Here is a 12,599-nt window from a genome sequence, read left to right on the forward strand (position 1 = left end):
ACGTCTGGAAGTTCACGGTTCACGTATTGCTGAAGCCTGGCTTGGAGAATTTTGAGCATGACTTTACTAGTGTGTGAGATGAGTGCAGTTGTGAGGTTCTGACAGAATGTGGTCCACGGGAGAAGGGAATGGCAAACCACTTCAGTATACTTGCCTTGAGAACCCCATGAACATTATCAAAAGGCAAAATGATAGGATACTCAATGAAGAATTCCCCAGGTCGGTAGGTGTCCAGTATGCTACTAGAGATCAGTGGAGAAATAACTCCAGAAAGAATGGATGGAGCCAAAGCAAAACCAGTACCCAGTTGTGGATATGACTGGTGATAGAAGCAAGGTCCGATGCTGTAAAGAGCAATATTGCATAGGAACCTGGAATGTTAGGTCCATGAATCAAGGCAAATTGGAAGTGGTCAAACAGGAGATGGCAAGAGTGAACGTAGACATTCCAGGAATCAGTGAACTTAAATGGACTGGAATGGGTGAATTTAACTCAGATGCCCATTATATCTACTACTGTGGGCAGGAATCCCTTCGAAGAAATGGAGTAGCCATCATGGTCAACAAAAGAGTCCGAAAGGCAGTACTTGGATGTAAACTCAAAAACGACAGAATGATCTCTGTTCGTTTCCAAGGAAAATCATTCAATATTACAAGTAATCCAAGCCTACGCCCCAACCAGTAATGCTGAAGAAGCCGAAGTTGAATGGTTCAATGAAGACCTACAAGACCTTTTAGAACTAGCACCCAAAAAAGATGTCCTTTTCATTATAAGGGACTGGAATGCAAAAGTAGGAAGTTAAGAAACACCTGGAGTAACAGGCAAATTTGGCCTTGGAGCACGGAATGAAGCAGGGCAAAGGCTAATCAAGTTTTGCCAAGAGAACTCACTGGTCATAACAAACACCCTCTTTTAAAAACACAAGAGAAGACTCTACACATGGACATCGCCAGATGGTCAACAGCAAAATCAGATTGATTATATTCTTTGCAGCCAAAGATGGAGAAGCTGTATACAGTTTGCAAAAACAAGACCAGGAGCTGACTGCGGCTCAGGTCATGAATTCCTTATTACCAAATTCAGACTGAAATTGAAGAAAGTAGGGAAAACCACTAGACCATTCAGATATGACCTAAATCAAATACAGTGGAAGTGAAAAATAGATTTAAGGGACTAGATCTGATAGACAGAGTGCCTGATGAACTATGGATGGAGGTTCATGATCTTGTGCAGGAGACAGGGACCAAGACCATCCCCATGGAAAAGAAATGCAAAAAAGCAAAATGGCTATCTGAGGAGGCCTTACAAATAGCTGTGAAAAGAAGAGAAGTGAAAAGGATAGATATAAGCAACTGAATGCAGAGTTCCAAAGAATAGCAAGGAGAGATAAGAAAGCCTTCCTCAACGATCAATGCAAAGAAATAGAGGAAAACAACAGAATAGGAAAGACAAGAGATCTCTTCAAGAAAGTTAGAGATACCAAGGGAACATTTCATGCAAAGATGGGCTCGATAAAGGACAGAAATGGTATGGACCTAACAGAAGCAGAAGATATTAAGAAGAGGTGGCAAGAATACACAGAAGAACTGTACAAAAAAGATCTTCACGACCAAGATAGTCACGATAACATGATCACTGACCTAGAGCCAGACATCTTGGAATGTGAAGTCAAGTGGGCCTTAGAAAGCGTCACTACGAACAAAGCTTGTGGAGGTGATGGAATTCCAGTTGAGCTATTTCAGATCCTGAAAGATGATGCTGTGAAAGTGCTGCACTCAATATGCCAGCAAATTTGGAAAACTCAGCAGTGGCCACAGGACTGGAAAAGGTCAGTCTCATTCCAATCCCAAAGAAAGGAATACCAAAGAAAGCTCAAACTACCACACAACTGCACTTACGGTTTGGCAGATAGGTTAATTTTATTGGCACAGATGAGTCAGACTTTTAATGGTATAATTTCTTTGCATAAAATTTTGCCAGCGAATTTAAAAGGTAACAAATAAAAGATCAAATTATTTTGAAGTTATGAGCAATAATGTTGTCTTTAGCTTAGCCTTTGAGAATATGTAATTGTTTAAAAATCCATTTTCAAGATGATAAATGGCCCTTGTGACTGCTTCCGTGGGTTTTTTTTATTTTTTCCTGAATTAATCATTCTTAGTTATTAAAAGCAGACCCTCACGGCCTGAGGCATGAACCACAAGTGGACTGGCAACGAGTGGCTGCCCAACCTGGGGCTCCCGCGGTACCGTAGCGACTTCACGGAGCCTTGTGCAGGCGCGGCTGCTGGGCCCCTGGACCAGCAAAGCCCTTCATGGGCAGCTGAGCACGCCTGGGCCTTCACAGGCCAGTCAGTGCGAGTAGTTCTTCCTGGCTGGCTGAGAGAGGATGGCCTGTGGCAGCTCTAAATTTCTTCTCTTTCTCTTGGAAACAGAAACAGTTTCCAGTGTGGAATTATGTGCCTGCGAAGGTTGAACTATGACCGAAAAGAACTGGAAAGGAAAAGAGAAGAAAGCCAGAATGAACTGAAAGGCTAGTGCAGTCCTATTTCTTGCTTCCTGGTGTATAAGCAGCCTCAGTGATTTCCTATTAGAAAGAAAAATTCAGGACATGCTTTCCGTGGAGAAAAACACCTTGCATCATCACAGAGGAGAGAGGGATATAAAGGAGTGTGTTTGAGATCGACCTCTGTGGCCGGAGAACTTGTGCTCTGTCCTTGGGCTCACATCGGTCCGCAGGTTATGTGTCTTGAGGTGAGAGCATTTCCCCACGGCTCCAGAGATTTCCCTGTTAACTGTGCCACGTGTCCTGTTCTACTCACAAATGCTGCTGCATGCTGCAGATAACTCCAGAGTCGAGAAGACAAGACCTTCTGTGCACGCATTTAAGTGTGAAAAACACTGCTCTGGCCTCTCGTCAAAGGACTTGAGGAGGCATCGTGGTCCTGTGCCCAGGCTGGAGGGAGTGGCCTTGAAGATGGAGTGGGAGTTCTTAGCTGGGGAGGGAGCAAGGTGGAGGCATTTCAGTTACAAGGCGGGTGGGGAGGTCAAAGTGGGTGCAGGCTGTCCATGCAGGGTCTCCCTGGGGGAGCGCCTTGCTGTGTGCGCATGCCTCTAAGCGCTGGAGTTCAAGGAAATGATTTTAAATAAGGTGTTAGCTACAGGACGTCCCTGGTGGTCCAGTAGGTCAGAATCATCCGCCTGCTAATGCAGGGGCCATCAGTTCAATCTCTGGCCTGGGAAGGTCCCATACGCCACAAGGCAGACAAGCCCTTGTGCCCTCGAGCCTGGGCTCCACAACAAGAGAAGCCACCACATCGTGAAGCCCGCCCATGATAACTGGAGAAAGTCTGCACATAGCACCAAAGACCCATCACAGCCAAAAGTAAATAAAATAAACTTTCAAAACAGATATTACCCATTAAACCCAGGGTAAGACCTCCCCGAATGTTCAGAAAATAGATCACTGGTAACAGCAGCAATAACAAAACTTATTGAACGAGTCCAGGTACCTTCATAGGTTCCTTCATTTAATCCTTACTAGAGCCCTGTGCATGTAAGTGCCATTTTCATCTCCAGTTTTCACTAAGAAGGAAAGTAAAGATAAAAATATGGTGGGGGAGATGGCCCATTTGAAGGCTCTTCTAGCTGTGATTGAGTTCATTTGTGTCATAAGAAAACCTATTTAAATTTTAGCCCCCATCAAAAATATTTTATAATAAAACATTGGTTCCACTTAGGAACTTAGGAGTTGTGTTTTGGGAGCAACTGGATGACCTTACCCTATTCTAGGGCCCGTGTACTTTGGGGGACTCTTTCATAAGTGTATTGAAAACATACAAAACATTGATTTCCCCTGACACACTCGTTCACTCCCACACTATAGTTCTTCTCTTCATTGGAAGTAAGGACACGAGTTTGACAAGGAGAATCAGACACCTGAAAAAGCATCCGTTGGCTCTGTCCCAGCGTGAGACGGAACTGGTTATAGCTTGAAAATGTTTCCATGGCAAATGACAGTGTGTTGTATTATAGAGCAAGAGGCAGTTTCTCCAAGATGACAAGGGAAACCTGCTAACTGTCAGGAGGAATGTCCACCCGGGTAGCCAGGACAGTCCAGTTAGGGTCCAGTCAGGATCCTGGTACGTGTGTTACCCCACCCTGTGCCACGCTTCTCTGTTCCCAGTTTGGGCAAATCAGTCACACGTTCATCACAAACAGGGTCAAATACACGTGGACAAAAGTGCAGTAGCAAACTCAGCCGTTTTAAAGGGCTGGTGGCTTTTTGTTTTTGCCCTTTGTTTTCAAATGTCTTGTTTTCTGTCCTGTAATTTCCAAGGACGATGATAAAAGCTTTAGGAGGGCACCTTCTTGGAGGAAAAAATTCACACGACAGGATGTCCGTGGCTCCGCTGCTGAGCGCGCAGAGGCTCTGCCCGCAAACTTCCGGGTCCCGTCCTCTCTTCCCTCGCCCTCGGGGCAGCCAGAGAAGATGCAGCCGGATGGCAGGTGACAGGTCGGGCGGTGTGCGCAGCCCTGGGCTAGAATGGTGATGATCTGGAATGGCCTGCTTCCCAGGTGACAGGGCTCCTTAGTGCCATTGCATTCCCAAGGGTCAGTGCTCCACAGTGAATCCCAACATCTGTTCATAAACGTTTAACCATCATGGTGGTGGTTTTTTTCAAGTTGTTGTCTGGTTGAATACTAGCATACTCTTCCAACTAATAAAGCTGAGACGCGTGTGTGTTCTCAGAGCATTAGATTGACACCCGTGCTTGTAGAGATGTGTGTGTGGCTGGCAGCTCTCAAGAGCTCTTTCGTGAAATGGTAGGATCGCTCTCAGGCTGCACCAGTTGCCCCTCAAGGGCTCGCCGCACGGGGAGGACTCCGAGTCCATTTTCAGCGACAACAGCGTCCACCTTCCTGTCCTCCCCCGTCCTCACCGCAGTCAGCCCCTTGCACGCTGTCAGTCGATGGGGCGGAGGAAGAAGCTGAGGCCGGGAGAGGTCCTGCCCCGAGTTCGGCCAGGCCGTGAATACACCGGCCTAGCAGTTGTCCTTTTAGACCCAGCTCTGGTTTCCTTCTGACAGCCTCTCTGCCAGAGAACACTGCTACTTCAGGCTGGGCGCTCAGGGCCGCTGTGTCCCCACTTGATGGCAAGACCGATGGCCAGAGAGCCTGTGCCGGGGCCGGACTCTGCGGCTCAGGAGACGCCCTGTGCGCCCCCCACCCCCACCCCGCAGTGTCCTGTCCGTGAGAGGGGCATCTCAGCGGCTCCTTTCTCCCTGGTTGGCTGCGCCGGCCACACTGGGGGTTCCCAGAGGGAGTGTGCACTCACCCTGTGGGAACGGGCCTGGAGGGTCTCTTTGGTGCCATTTGTTCCCTGTTATTAGCCCTTCCCATAAGTAGATTTATAAGCTTTGCTCTCACTTGCACTCACAGAGCAAAGTACACTTAGGTAAAGCCGGTGCTAAGCTGGGCGCTTTCGGTGAGGAGGCTTACGGGGAAGCTGCATCATCTCTTCCCAAAACTCAATCATACGCTTAACCAGGGGTGGGGGGAACCCAGTGACTCTCTCCTTTTTTAAACAGCAGTTTTCTTCCAAGGAGCATGCAGTTCATTTTTACAAATCTTAAGTGTAGCTTAGCTTTCAGTCGATTGAAGAGTCTAACTGCTTGTATTTTTATTTTCCATTCTCATTATAAATCCAACATTTCCCTGACAGATGCACATGGTGATGTAGACATTTTTAGAAACAATCCTAAAGAGGTGTTGGGAATATAATATATGGGAGATGACCTGTTACAAACCGCGTGAGATAGGCAGGGCATAAACTGTGTAACTGGGTTGTTTTCATGGCTTTTGAAGTTGCAGTGCAGCAGGTGTCCAGGGCTCCTAGAATCAGAGGATTTAGACAGCTGGCCTGCTCCATCAGTAGCCCCCGCTGTCTTCAGCCCCCTCTGGAACCCTGGCCAGAGACTCATCAGATGTGTTCCTGGAGGGTCCAGGGAAAGACAGGAAACGTTGAATTGGGAGCAGCGGGTTTCTGCTAGGGGGTTATGGAGATTTCTTAGTCAACTTGGGTGTGGGTCGGGGCTGATGCATTGGGCCCTACAGCCTGTGTTGTGTTGAGAAAACAACGCCTGTGGTGACATTTCTGAGGGAGGCTGAGACTGAGTTTCCGCTTTCTTAGAGCAGCCCCGTGCTCGGCCCTCCCTGAAGCGGCCTAGGGAGAGCGGCCTGGCCCCCAGAACAGCAGATCACGGGGCTCCAGGCAACTAGGCCTGGCCACTGACCCGCAAGTAGCCAGTCCCTCCCCAGGTCCCGTCTCACAGACCGTCCTGAGGGCTGGAAGAGAGGTCCCGCAGCCCTGTGAATCTGGAGCTGTGTGAATCTGGAGGTCTAAGGAGAGATTGGAGAAGGAAATGGCAACCCACTCCAGTGTTCTTGCCTGGAGAATCCCAGGGACGGGGGAGCCTGGTGGGCTTCCGTCTATGGGGTCACACAGAGTCGGACACGACTGAAGTGACTTAGCAGCAGCAGCAAGGAGAGATTGGCAGCTGCTTATGTGGAGTAGCTGTCCCCATGTCGGCGTTTCTGTCATCGAATGTGCCGTTGCTGCTCTAGTGTGACCGCCCCACCCCGGGTGGCAGGGACCCCCAGATGACAGCCCCCAGGCTTGCTCTTCCCGGTTCATCCTCCCTCTAGAAGGTTCCCCAGACCCTCAGTAGGAGTGGGCGCTGCTGCAGGTGTGAGTGTGTGTGTCCTCGTGCCTTGTGTGACGTTGCACGGCTAGCCGCACTCTGTGTTTGCACGCTTCCTCCCGCGCTCATGGGACCAGGCAGCGTGGTGGGAACACAGAGGCTGGATTCCGCTACAGTCAGGACTTGCTCCTGCTGAGCTTTGGGGTAAGTACTGGCCGGCCTGGTCCCGCGGGGGCACGGAGGCCACGCCCTGGGAGTGGAGGGTCAGCGGGTGTCCGGAGGTCGGCCCGCGAGAGCCCTCAGCAGCAGAGAACGTGACCTTTGTGCCGGGCTGGCGCCGGACTGGTCAGCGCACGGCCCGAGGCTCCCGCGTGTCTGCGTGCACGGGTGTCCCTCCCGCAGCGGCAGTGCTGCCGGCCATGCCCTGCGTGCACGGTTTCGGAGGGAGCAGGGCCCAGGGTGTCAGGGTTCTCGAGGCTGCCCTGTCCTGAGCCTCTCCGTGCAGAGGCCAACGTTTCTCACAGAGGTGCACCAGCATCTGCGGCTCGGCCGCCACTGAGGGGCCACCCTCCCTTGCAGGTGCTGCTCTGGGCGGTCCTCTGGTGGGGCCGGCCCAGGGGCCCAGCTCTGCTCGAGCCGCTCTGAGGGTAGGAGGCTGTCTGCTCTGTCCTGTTCCCCTCTCAGCTAGAAAGCTGGATTGGGTTTTAGGGTTTTTTACCAGCAGCTTTTAGCTATATGTCAGAATAAAGTCCACCACAGAGATCTCGCCTTGATCTGCTTGGTCCTCCGTGTTTCTCTGAATTCTCAAAGCCCCTGAAGCCCAGAATGGGGTGGGGGTGGGGTGTCTGGAGGGGCAGGGGCTCGGGCACCAGCTGCCGTCCCAGGACTGACTCGTCTGTGTGTTTCCAGTTTACCCGCACTACTTCTACAGGTGATTAGACAGCGTCCAGGATACGACAGAGACTACATTTTCAACTCGATGCAATCTTTAATCTGTTGATACTTGCTATGTGGACCCGAAGATATTTCATTACAGGGTTTTTAATCAGACCCTAATCCAGCATCATAGGGTTCCCCCAGCATCAGACGCTTGCTGGTAGCATGAGGCCCACTCCAGCATCAGACCCTCCCTCAACATCAGGGACTAATCCTTCTTCAGACCCGAACCAGCATCAGACCCTCCCCCAGCATCAGAGGTTCCTCCAGCATTAAGCCCTCCCCCCACATCAGACCTTTCCCAAGCATCAGACCCTCCCCCAGCACCAGGCCCTCCCCCAGCATCAGACCCTAGTCCAGCATGAGGCCTTCCCCCAGCAGCACACCCCAGTCCAGTATCAGGCTTTCCCCCAGCATCAGACCCTAGTCCAGCACCAGGCCCTCCCCCAGCATCAGAACCTAGTCCAGCACCGGGCCCTTCCCCAGCATCAGACCCTAGTCCAGCATCAGACATTCATTCCGTCCAGCTTCAGGCCCTAGTCCAGTATCAGGCCTTCCCCCAGCATCACACCCTAGTCCAGCATCAGGCCTTCCCCCAGCATCACACCCTAGTCCAGCATCAGACATTCATTTCCTCCAGCTTCAGGCCCTAGTCCAGCATCTCAACTTCCCCCAGCATCAGACCCTAGTCCAGCATCAGAGGTTCCTCCAGCATTAACTCCTACCCCCACATCAGACCTTTCCCAAGCATCAGACCCTCCCCCAGTATCAGACCCCAGTCCAGTATCAGGCTTTCCCCCAGCATCAGACCCTAGTCCAGCATCAGGCCATCCCCCAGCATCAGGCCCTAGTCTAGCATCACACCCTAGTCCAGCATAAGAGGTTCCCCCCAACATAGGCCCGAGTCCAGCATCAGACCCTTCCCCAGCATCAGATCCTAGTCCAGCATCAGGCCATCCCAGAGCATCAGGCCCTAGTCCAGCATCAGAGGTTTCCCCCAACATAGGCCCTAGTCCAGCATCCGACATTCCCCCAGCATCGTACGTTCCCTCCAACTTCAGGATCTAGTCCAGCATCTCACCTTCCCCAGCATAAGTCCCGAGTCCAGCATCAGAAGTTCCCCCCCAGCATCAGACTTTCCCCCCCAGCATCAGACATTCCCTCCCAGCTTCAGGACCTAGTCCAGAATCAGACCTTCCCCCAGTATTAGACCCTGCCCCAGCGTCAGGCACTCCCCCAGCATCAGACCTTAGGCCAGCATCAGAGGTTTCCCAAAATATCAGGCCCTAGTGCAACACAAACCCTCCCCCAGCATCAGGCCCTCCCCGCATGAGACCCTAGTCTGACATCAGGCCCTCCCCAACCTTCAGACCCTCCCCAGGCATCAGACCATTCCCGGTATCAGGCCCCCCACCTCCAGTATGAGGTGTGGCACCACCACTTTTCTGACGCTCCTTAGCACACTCAGGCAGCCCCAGTGCAGCAGGACAATAGCTCTTGGAGGAGGTGCATTTTTAGGAATCATCTGCGGAGCAGCAGAAGCTGGGGTTTCTTTCAGGTCAAGGAGAGGCAAAGAAGAGGCACTTGTGCAGGAGGCAGTGGTGGCTGTGGGCACGTTCCCCAGTTCTGCTTCCTCCCCGTGGGGGCTTTGCTTTCCTGCTCTCTCATGGACCCCAGGGCGGTGTCCTTCCAGATTCACGGTCTCCTTGATGTTTCAAGCCCAGGTCCTGAGTTGCATCCCAGTCCTGTATGGCAGAGGGTGGCAGGGCAGGGGATGAGGGTGGCCGCCCACAGAAGGCCCCGCAGCAGCACTGGAAGGACAGCAGTGATGTCTTAGCTCACTCAGGGATGCTGCCCGGCCGAGCACTCAGAGATGTTACCGCAGGCAGCTCTGGGGACGCAGGAAACCCGGTGAGTGACACTACTCCACCTGGGCCGTGTGGGTGGGCACTGCTGACGATGGCCTCGGTTTCCGTTCCGGTTCTACTGTCCCTCGAGGGCTGACGGGCTCCTCTTCCGAATGGCACAGGTATTCTCTTCATGTGGGTGAGTGCATCCCTGCTTGTTTCCATCAGTACTGCTGTCGCTCATCCTGCGTTTCCCTCTTTACAAACTGTGCTCGCTGCTCTTCTGGTTTAACTTAGGAGCAGCCCTTATTTTCTGCATTTCCTAGTTGTCAACGTTCACTGGGGCTTTCCAGGTGGCGTTCGTGCTAAAGATCCTGCCTGCCAATGCAAGAGATAACAAGAGACATGGGTTTGATCCCTGGGTCAAGAAGATGCCCTGGAAGAAGGCATGATAACCCACTCCAGTATTCTTGCCTGGAGAATCCCCTGGACAGGGGAGCTAGTGGGCGACAGTCCCTGGGCTTGCAGAGTGTCAGACACGACTGAAGCAGTTCAGCACACACTCAGGTTTTAGTTCAGTCGCTCAGTTGTGTCCGAATCTTTGCCGCTCCGTGGACGGCAGCACTCCAGGCTTTCCTGTCCTTCACTATCTCCTGGAGTTTGCTTAAACAAACATCCTTTGAATCAGTGATGCCATAGAACCATCTCATTCCTGCTGCATCCACTGGAGAGGCGGCTGGGGTTTGGCAAAGTGCCTGGTCCCGCTGCGTGAGTGTGAACCTACCTCACCACTCCCTAACTGCAGGGCCATGTCTCCTCTGTAAATCGGGAGGTGGCAGCCCCTGCTTGGTGAGGGGCACGCGCAGCATCTGATACACAGTCAATGCAGCATCCCTCGCAGCGCTGTATTTCTGAATAACAGGGAGAGATGTAATAACCTGCTCCTTTTCCCCTCTTGTCCCTTAACTGTGCTCCAGACCACATCTGCTTTACTTACCCTTGTACATCCCACACCCAGCACAAACAAGACACTCAGCAAATATCTGGCTGGAGAGGCAGGAACACACCCTGTCCTCCAGGAGATGGCGCCGAGCGAGGTGGGGGCCTGGTGATGACACTGTGTGCTGAGGAGCCCCCAGGGGGACCTGTGAGGCTGTGGGGTGGGACGGGGGCCATGGGCAGAGCCCCTGATGGGCTCCTGGGGGTGGGGACGGCGGCAGGAAGGAGGGGGCTGTTCCTTGTTGGCTGTCCACAGATTGTACCTCACCCCTCACTAATGAGCACTTAGCCGTTTCCAAACACCTGTCACTGTTCTGGAGGAAACAATTATTGCCCAGCTCCTACTCAAGCAATTTCGAAGAATATGTTTCTAGAATTGGGGTATAAACATCGGCTTTATTCATTCCACTCTCCCTTCATCCACCCATCCAGCCAGCCATCTGTTCATCCATCCATCCACTCACTAATCCATCCACCCATCCACTGACGAATTCATCCATCCATCCACCCAACCACTCATTAACTCATCAGATCATCTCAGACCCACCGAGAAGACAGACGCCTCCTCTGCTCCTGCTCCCAGGAGGACCCCCAGAGTGAGTGACAGGTGCTTCGTGGGGATGACGGGGGAGACACAGAAGGGACATGCCTGCACGCCCCCTAACTCTGAACGGTGAAGCACCCACCTGGTCCTAATGCCTCCTTGCTGGGGTGTCCTGGCCGGCCCTTTTACTTCTTTTGAAATATGCGGCTGATGGAGTACCTGATGCTTTTGTTTTTTGCCGCTTTGTGCGGCGAGTCCTGGCTGCTGCTGCTGCTGCTGGGGTTGCTCCCGGAGCTGTTCTGGGAGCCTGTCGAGCTTCGGGGAGAGAAAACGACCGTTATCCGGCACCCCTGTGCAAACACACACCCATCCACCGGACCTTCTGATAGAACTGGGCCCCCAGCAACACCCGCGCCTCAACCTCGCAGCAGACCATGGAGTCTCCTTCACCAAGCACACTCCACACGAGCAATGCAGGCTCCCGGCCACAGACAATCACCTTGGGAAGCTGCGATTCCCTGCCTCTAGCTCTCGCCCAAGGAGGGCTTGACTCCAGGCCAGCTGGTGCAGAGGGTGCTCTGACCTTCCCTCAGGGTCGCTGCTCAGCAGGTGACGACACTCCCAGAGAAGGCGAGCTCCCCCGCTCTGGGCAGTCCCCCTGCTTCCCGCACGGTGACCGCCCCTGGCCGTGGCAGGAGAGCGACGGAAACCGTGCAGGGCTGCTGGTCAGGTGACCACACTTGCCCTCCATTGAGTGCTGCCTGGCTCAGGACGGGAGCTCAGCAGGTGGTGGTCTGAATGAGGACAGTGTCAGTCACGGGAGTGGACACAGTCTCCTGAGACGAGACCCTTGAGGAAAAGGGAGGGACCCTCAAGAGTGAACCCAAGAGGCAAGGGGCCGCCACCATCAGGAGCGCGCCCCGGGCCGGGCAGACCTCTAGCAAGAGCAGGAAGAAAGCTCCCACAGGAGTCAGTCTGTCGAGACGGACGTTTCCTAAAATCACTGAACTCTCCTCCCCCAGCACCAGAAGTCCACCACTAAACACAGGCACCGAACCCAGTGGGATTCCTGTCAAATCATCCTTGCAACTCTTTCAAGACAAGAGGCGCAGGGCTCCTGAAACTGATGCCGAGGCGTGCAGGCCCCTTACTTGCAGGTGTCCCTGATGGCCTCGTGGCTGGCTGTGTGCAGTGCCCCCGTGTGCAGCCGGTCCAGTCGAAGCGACTGCGGTAAGGCAGGGGTCGAGGTTTTGCCTTTGATGCCTCCTACCTCTTCCTGGATAGTTGGCAGCTGAGGGAATGAGGTAAGTGTAAGATTGGGTAACAAAAGACTGTCGTAAAAGGCAATCTCACAGGTTTTACATTATAACAAGAAACTTATTTGAAAATCTATTAGCTATGCTTTCTCCCAAGTACAAAATAAACCCTTGTTATAGCTTAATGCCATCTTAAAGGACTGTCTTGTTCAAGATAGGCAGGGCTGTGGGGCAGCGAGAGCACCCAACTGAGTGCAGACACCCCGGACCATAGCCTCCCTGCAGCCGGGCTCTGCCCTCCCTGGAATCCAACA

General features: G+C 52.7%; 1 long non-coding RNA gene across 1 annotated transcript in view; it reads right to left on the reverse strand.

Annotated features, from left to right (window-relative positions):
* LOC148773804 (uncharacterized) overlaps window positions 1–12,599 on the reverse strand; it is a 50,960-nt gene that overhangs the window by 3,585 nt on the left and 34,776 nt on the right. The window lies entirely within an intron of this gene.

This window comes from Moschus berezovskii, chromosome 26 (genome assembly GCF_049115385.1).
Source record: "Moschus berezovskii isolate FMDL1 chromosome 26, NW_MosBer_1.0, whole genome shotgun sequence".
Classification (NCBI taxonomy): domain Eukaryota; kingdom Metazoa; phylum Chordata; class Mammalia; order Artiodactyla; family Moschidae; genus Moschus; species Moschus berezovskii.